General features: G+C 39.3%; 1 protein-coding gene and 1 long non-coding RNA gene across 2 annotated transcripts in view; both read right to left on the bottom strand.

The window, feature by feature from the left end:
- Positions 1-8,135, bottom strand: part of LOC103131754 (aspartyl/asparaginyl beta-hydroxylase) — a 42,670-nt gene that overhangs the window by 9,232 nt on the left and 25,303 nt on the right. The gene's annotated exons all lie outside the window — the stretch shown is intronic.
- Positions 848-1,160, bottom strand: LOC103131751 (uncharacterized). The gene is made up of 2 exons (XR_475431.2): positions 1,065-1,160; positions 848-900 (listed from the first exon to the last, which is right to left on the bottom strand). It is a non-coding gene; the product is annotated as an uncharacterized LOC103131751 (long non-coding RNA).

Raw genomic sequence — 8,135 nt, 5'->3', positions numbered from 1 at the left:
GATAACTGGTTTAACCAAACCACTGTTACACATGGGATTAGTGTTGCCATTTCAAATGAAGCTTACTGAAAGTTTCAAAATAAAAGCCTGCATACTCCCCTCACATCAGTGCACCGCTGCAGGTGGTGCAAAATATTATTCTTCTTTTATGTTTTTGCTCTCAGCACAAACATTAGCATTCCACTGCCACACACTAGTGTACTTCCTTGTACGCATTAGCATTTTACCTAAAATAAGCTTTTAGCGAATTTATTTACTTATTAGACATATTTAGAATACTGATTGGACTGAGTCTATGGGTGACAACATGGTAGAGATACCCCACATTCTACTCATACCATTCATGCTATTATTAGCATTTTGGCTAATTTTACCGTATGCAACATACTGAATGGTACAAGTACAACTTAGTCCACCTGCTTCTCACTCTCCACAGGTTATTGACTACATTGAAGCTTTCTTTAGCATTAAGGCTAATTTTTAGCATCGGAACGCTGGGTCCAAACCGACGGGCACACTTTGGCAGGCCCCTTAAAATTTCTGTGGAATTTTCTAGTTTCTATCTAATGTCTGAGTTGTGTTCATGGTAATTATTTCAGAATTGTTTATGCTTTATCTTGTAGGTTGTGAAAAATGCTTTCTAGGCTAAACCGATTGGACAGAGTATTTTTGAATGAATATGATGGTGAACCACAGGTGGGTGTGGTTAGTTTTGTTCACACTTCTTTTTAAAATATTTATTTATTATAATGTTTGTGCTGTCCTCGCCCTGAGTTTTCAATCTTTTCAGCCGCTAGACAGCCAGACAACGACGCTCCAATAACCAAACTTCTTTCTTTCTTTTTAGTTGTTTATTGAAGAGTGGCCTCTGACCACTACCATCACTTTGGCCATCGTAAACTGCAACATACAAGGCGTAATGTTAGCTAACATAGCAAAATAGCCATTCTTACTGCGAGCTTAAAACAACATTTTCTTAAGTGACTATAGTATACAAATTACTTACACCAGCGTTACATGAAACAAAGAGACAGTTATTATTTTCACAATTAACAAGCACTTACGAACAAATCTTGTCGGAAACACAACGAATAAAGACAATAGTCAGCTACTCCACGAGCTGTTTGGTGTCGCGTTCCACCATCTTGGATCTATTTTTTTCTTTTTGCATCACAAAGGCAACATAGCAAAAATATCCACCAGGGGGTGCTCTAGTTCAAACCTTGCTGGTCCAGCTAAACTAAACAAAAGGCAGCACAATGTTTATGCTATTTTTCTTGTTTTTCCTCCAGGCCTTTGTCTGTTGGTTCACCTACTTCGTCCTACATCCAAAGGCCACAAGAAAAATGCCAAAACAGCCCATGTGGACCATGTTGTTAGATATTTGCAGGTATGTGGTTATTCTAATGATCCTATTTCTTGTCCAAAAACACTTTCTCATTGGCTTAGTTTGCTATTTAAATGTAGCTGTGCTATGTCTTGTTAATCATTTTTATTATTTGTCGTCTTAGGATTTTGCCAAAGATGGGAACCAGTGTTGAAGACTTCCTCTTTGTGTGGAACCAGGACAGCCCGTCCTCCTGTGTGTTGGTGAAAACAAGAACAGCACCAAAGACACTTTCCCACCATAGATGGTCACAAGACCATCTATGGCTGCTTTTGATGAACTTTGAAAGCGCAACGCATCTTCAGTGCAAATTACCATGAATTCCTCTCCAATGTTTTCAACATTGATGTGACTTTTGCACGACAATTGAGGACATGAATATCCTTGCTTTTATTTTGCCTGGCAGAGTGGACATTCTTTATTATGACGCTCATTTAATTGCATACTGTATCAATAAGAGGAGTTATTTTATGTTCTTCCAATTCAGTACTTGGTTTCTTACAGTTCCTATGGCAAGCAATTTTCTGAAATATGTGGGAAAGACAACAGCTGATTGCCATACTGTATGATCTTTGCTCTACTGCATATCGCTGCTAGTCCTGTGTGTTGTTTTGAAATACAAGATTCAAACTGCAACTTGTGTTGGTGTTTTTGTAGATTCAAGTGACATGTTTTTTAAAGTAAATTTGGGGATTATTAACTACCAGTAGAATATTTGAAAGGTTTTTTGGCTCTAGTGGCCTTTTTTGATAGTGAATTGACAAGAAAATGGGTAATGAAAGAAGGGGGATAACATGCTGGAAAGGTCACCAGGCGGGAAGCAAATCTGCGATGGCGCGTTCGTAGCAGGTGTCGCAGGTTTGCGTCGCAAGTATACACATCCTACACCAGGGGTGTCCAAAGTCAGTCCTCGAGGGCCGGCATCCTGCATGTTATAGTTTTCTCCCTGGTTTTACACACCTGGATCAAATGATGGCTCATTAGAAGGCCTAAGCAGAATACTGACTTGCTGAGGAGGTTGTTACAACCACTACACAGTACTTAAGTGTTAAAACATACTGGGTTATTTAATAGCATTTAAAGGTATTTATGTGTGCATTCTTGTGCATACATACAGATATATGATTTAATGAAAATGTCTCTGAATTTGCACACGCATATACTCTACTGAAATGTGTATTATGAAATTCCTTCTGCATATCATTGATGACCACACTCCAGTCTGGTAGGTGGCGGTAATGCACCTGAACTTGACTGCCATTCACCAATAAAACGCAAAAGAAGAAAACGAATAAGGACGCTAGCTTGAGTTATCCATGCTGTTACTAGCCGAGCACGCAAGAAGAACGCTAACCATTACAGCAGATTCCAAAGCGAATTATACTTAAACTTTTTTTTTTTTTTGTGGGATCTTACTTTATTTTATTGCGGACCACAGTTTTGCTCTGTTGCTGGACGTCATAAAAGGTACAGTTTGAACTTACTGAGATATTGCTCAGTTTTTCATTTTTTGTTATCCTGAACAAATTAAAAACAACATTGTTAAGAATGACGTGTTGTAACATATGTTCCAAAATGTGCAGTAATACAGCTGCTTACTTAAGGCACATGCGAAAACATTGCTGCATGTCAAATGTAATATTCAAGTGTGGTTTTTCTGGGTGCAGCAGGCAGTTCAGTAAATTTTCATCTTTTAAGTGTCACATCTATCGACATAAAGTCATTCATAGAACTGCTATTGGAAGTGAAACTGTTTTAAAATGTCATGTGGAGTTTTGTAATGCTACATTTGAAGATATGAGGAGTCTTTTTGGGCATCTTAAAATCCATATCAAAGAGGGAAGATCAGTTTTGTGCCCTTTCAAGCAATGCACGAAAACTTTTACAGTTAGGTCTACATTTACTTCAAGACAAAGTATAAGAGCAACATGTATGTTGTAATAGGTCATAATGATGATGGCTTAATAGTGGGAAAAATAAAGAAAATGATTGTTTATAAATACTCAGTTGTTTACTTCATCTGTGAGAAACACCAAGCTGTTCGGCTTCCTTCCATTGACTCTTATCATACAAGTCCTCTGCCAAGATCCTACTGCTGTGTCGAATCGGAGGAACTGCTTGATTTTTACCCACTTCCAGAATATACTGTTTGTGGTGTATCTCTTCTAATACTCCACCATTCTATTCCTGTGTTTTAGAAAAATGTCGTCATTAGATAACACAATAAAAGAGATCATCCTAAAGGCTTTGCCCAATCTTTGCAAGGACACTCAAGAAAAACTAGTTTCTACACTTGTAACTTCTGGGGTTGAGTCTGCAGAAGATCTGAAATATATTCAACAGGAGGACATCAAGGATCTGCTGTCTGTCGTTCAACAGCGCAAATTGTTGGAGACATTTAAGCGAGGTAAATAACCCTATCCTATTTTAAATTTTGCTGAGAAAAAAAGCATGTTTTACTCAAAATGGATGTATTTTTTTATTTCAGAAACGAACACAGTCGCACTAGACTTGGAGATTACTTCCAGTCCCTCACCTGCATTGCCTTTTTTCAGACCTTCAAGTGCTTCCACATCCTCACTTTCCAGCATACCACCAATTTCACCACAACCTTCAGCACTGCATCTTGTGTTTTGCCAGAATGAACAACAAAACCTATCCCAGCCTTGGACAGAAGACTTTCAAGTTCCATGGAACAAGATGCCACTGGAGATTCAGACAGCAATTTCAGAAGGTAAAAGACCCCGTCCTGACAAGAGGCGGCAAATGATAAGAATTCTTGCAGATGAAGTGCAGAAGTATGAGGCTAACCCCACACGTTCACAATGCCTTACAATTTGCCAGAAGATAACCCGCCAATATCCAGGTAGCTTTGCTGATATGACACCATGTGGAAAGCTCATTGCTGGAGGGTATAGTTCTCTGTTGTCTCAACTCAAAACACGAATTGAGAATATCAACCGTTGTGGGAGCTTTCGAAAGTACAGATCATCAGGACCCTGTGGCATAGCTGGAGTCAAACGGGGACCAACTGACATATATGGGTGTACCAGGTTCCAGCCAGAACTCCCCCCAGAGGAAACTGATGACACAGTGGAGGAGAAACGTCAAAGACTACAGAGTACCTTCAACAAGTATGGCATCAATGGAGATGATCGGCCAGAAGTGACAGACCTGATGGAGACTACATACAGCCTTCAGCGTAAACATATAAATGAGTTACCTGCTCCCTCCATTGCCGATTTACAAATCAACTGGCCTTACCTATTTACACAAAGGGGAATCTTTTCTCACTTTGAGTTGCTAACTGATGTTCCCCTACTCCGTGTCCTGGAACTGTCATTTGAGAAGTATGGTAATACTGTTGTAGAGTACTTCTGCACTAAAGTAAAGGCTTCCTATGTCCAGACAATTTTGGCCCAAAAGGCAACTGGCGACTTAACATTCCTTGTCATTCAGCTTTTGATGGCCCATTTCAATGAGTCACCTGACGGCCTAATGCTGACTACAGATGTTAGATCATCGCCACCGCAAACAAACATTACAAGTTTTCACAATTTGTGCATATGCATACTGTTATTCTATGCCCTTGTTCATGCTACACAGGAGTATGCAACAGCTGCTGATGTGGATACAAGTCTAAGTTTACCAGCCAGCCCTCGTTTGATATTGCGTAAGTGCAGCATGAATTATCAATGGTTTCAGTTTTTGCTTAATACTTAGCATGTTTTATTTCTTTTTTCCAATTACACATACAATTCTGTAAAAAGGATATTTAGACATAATAAAATGACTGGACCTTAAAATAGTTAAAAAGCTATTGTTGGAATAACTGACATGTTGACCTTAAATAAATTCAATGCCAGTGTATTGTCCAGTGTACACTTTCCTCATTCGTTGTATTAGGAAAAGTTCAACAAAAACTTATCTCTCTGTCCTTCGTAGGTGGTAATGAGCAAGCATTGGCTGGATGGATGGTGAGCATTGAAGGCCGTACTGTCTTTGAGGGGGTCCAACCTACTTTCCAGACAGGACTGGCAGCAGTGTTTGCCACCTTTTACATCTTCAACCTCCAGTACCAACATGAGGCAGCCAAGACTTTGGAGTTCATTCAACGGTAAAACCATTCCTATGATTTTCTTACAATTATCAGAATACAATGACATGGTTTTAAAGTGTTAGAGCAAGTAATGATTAATATTTGACAAAGGTGGTGATGTTTTTTCTGTACATAACTAAAAATAGGATAATTTGTCCACATTACATAAAGGAGGCTTTATATATTGTACCTGCTGTATTCAGAGTGCAAAATAATTTATATTCTCAAATATTGTCCCATTTCTGATTGTGTGTTTTAGTTGCTTCATTGGGATTAACCCAGAAAGGGGAACAAAAGCTGGCCATGGGAAGATGGTATGCAAAAGAACAGGAAAGACCATCCAACAAAAAAAGGCAGGCGGTTAATGTGCAGGTTTCCACTCTTATCAAAAACCTAATGGACTTTGAGTGGCATTTCATACAGGTCAGTAGTTGTTCTTGTTTTTCTTTGAAATATTTCTGTTTCCATATCATTTAAGATCTAAATTATATTGTCTTTTTTTTTCTATGTTTGACGGTGCCTTCATCTGCATCTAATAAAGTAAGTGCCACTTGGACTGTTGAAACCCATTAGTAGTTCACTTTTTAAAACCCTTGTTGAATGTTTGATTTAGGAAGTCTTTTTTTTATTTAGTGATACCAAAAGTATGAATATTTATTTAAGAACTGTGTTCCTGTATTCCAAAGGGTATAGAAATTAAACACAGTTCATGTGACTGTAAACAGTAATACTTGAATTTTTATTCATGTGTTAGTGAAAATATATCTTGACTTCAAAGGGCTATTTTATTTTGACCAGTTCTCAGAGGAATGGTTATGTTTTTTGTTTAGAATGTACTGAAAATATATATACATTTGTTAGGCAAAGTGATGCCTTTAAATAAAAATTATGTTCCGAAGGTTACTTATCACATCCTCTTTTGTGCTATGTGCAGATTATACATTTAGAACCGCACCAATTGTGGCACTTCTAAGGGTGCGTTCACACTGCAGCCTGAAGTGACTCAATTCCGATTTTTTTTGCCGGGGCCGTTCACACACTGTCAGTAAATGCGACCTGTATGCGTTCTGCAGTGTGAACAGGCAAACGACTTGAAAGTGTCCCGCATGCGCAGTAGAGGGCGCAATAGCGTCAGCGTTCTAAGCGTTCTGCCAACCGCCATAAAAAGAAGTGCTCAGTGTTTGCAGAAGTAAACATGGAGGCTAACGGTGGAGCTTAGCTTACATATTTGAAGTTGTTATCCGGCCTGAGCAGCATATTAATGACTTAATCCTCATATAATCCTTCATGGTTGTTGTTTTTCTTCCCACTTGTGCGTATCAGGACGCAGAATAGTGAGATTTGTTGAGAATCAGTGACGGTCAGTTCGGATGAATGCGACCTGGACGTTAGTAGGTCGCATTTGAATCGGATACGTATCGGATATGGGTCACATTCGAAAAAGAATCCGACCTGTGCTGTTCACACTGCCATGAAAAGATCGGATACAGGTCGCATTACGTCCAAAAATTCGGAATTGAGTCACTTCAGGCTGCAGTGTGAACGCACCCTAAGAAGCTTACACTGGGTCAGGTATTAATGTTCTATCGTAAAACTAAGACTGTACTTTAAAAATTAGCATTACAGTTTTCTTTGCAGTAGCTTACTCATAAAGTGAATGCAGTAGTAAAACTAAATTTACAGTAAAAATAATCGCATAGCGGCGAAGGAAAAAAAAACAGACTCAAAGTATGTTTTTTTCTCCTGATTTCTCTATTACTCTTCACCTTTTGTAATAAAGGCTGTTGCATATTTAAACAAAAATCTTAGTTTGATTCTAAAATTTTCAAACACATATAGCACATTTACACAAGGAATGTAAGCAAAGAATCCCTTTTCAAATGCTCTCCAAATCTCAGGTAAGACAATACAGTTTAATCAAACTATTGTTTTTAGGCTTAACTTTAATCAGTCAAACCGATTTGCTCAGGAATATATTAATTATTTGAGTGAACCAATATATTACAACTAGATGTTACCTGACTTAACTGTCATTTGGGAAAGCCCAAATGAGTCAGGTGTTCTCAGTGGCGCAAAAAGTGGGTATGCAGCGTATGCAACCCATAGGGGCGCAGCACCAGAGGGGGCGCCAAAACCCCGTCTGGAGGGGGCGACGCGCTGATGATGTTTTCTCATACACTTCTGCGCGCCTCACGCTCCTTCACCTCGCGCACATAAGTTTTACCCTTCACGTATCGTCACCTCGGTGGTATACTAAACCTGGACCAGCTGGCAGCAGGCGAGGGGAGCTGGGTGTTGATGCAGCGGGAGCAGACATTTCCGAAAACGTCGGAACAATATTGCAATTAGGTGATGCACTGATGAACCGAGTAGAAATGTGAGATTTATACATCTACATTCTCGCCTACAAATATTGTTTAAATCATGTTGTGTCACGGCTGCTAAGCAACATAACGCCGAGGTGGAGGCTAGGCAGCTAGCTGAAGGCTACAGCTTCTCTCTGCAATGCTCTCTGCCTTCGCAGGACCCCTCTTCCGTAGACCGGGTCGTTTCTCAAGCCCATGGAAGAATAAGCTTGAAAGGATACAGCCCCTGTGAACTTAGACACAAAGCTCTAGTGGTCTGGAACACTTTTTATATATTTTTTGC

Source organism: Poecilia formosa, unplaced genomic scaffold (genome assembly GCF_000485575.1).
Source record: "Poecilia formosa unplaced genomic scaffold, Poecilia_formosa-5.1.2 Scaffold829, whole genome shotgun sequence".
In the NCBI taxonomy this organism is placed as follows: domain Eukaryota; kingdom Metazoa; phylum Chordata; class Actinopteri; order Cyprinodontiformes; family Poeciliidae; genus Poecilia; species Poecilia formosa.
The sequence above is the reverse complement of the archived record's forward strand: the minus strand, read 5'-3'. Positions and strand labels throughout refer to the sequence as shown.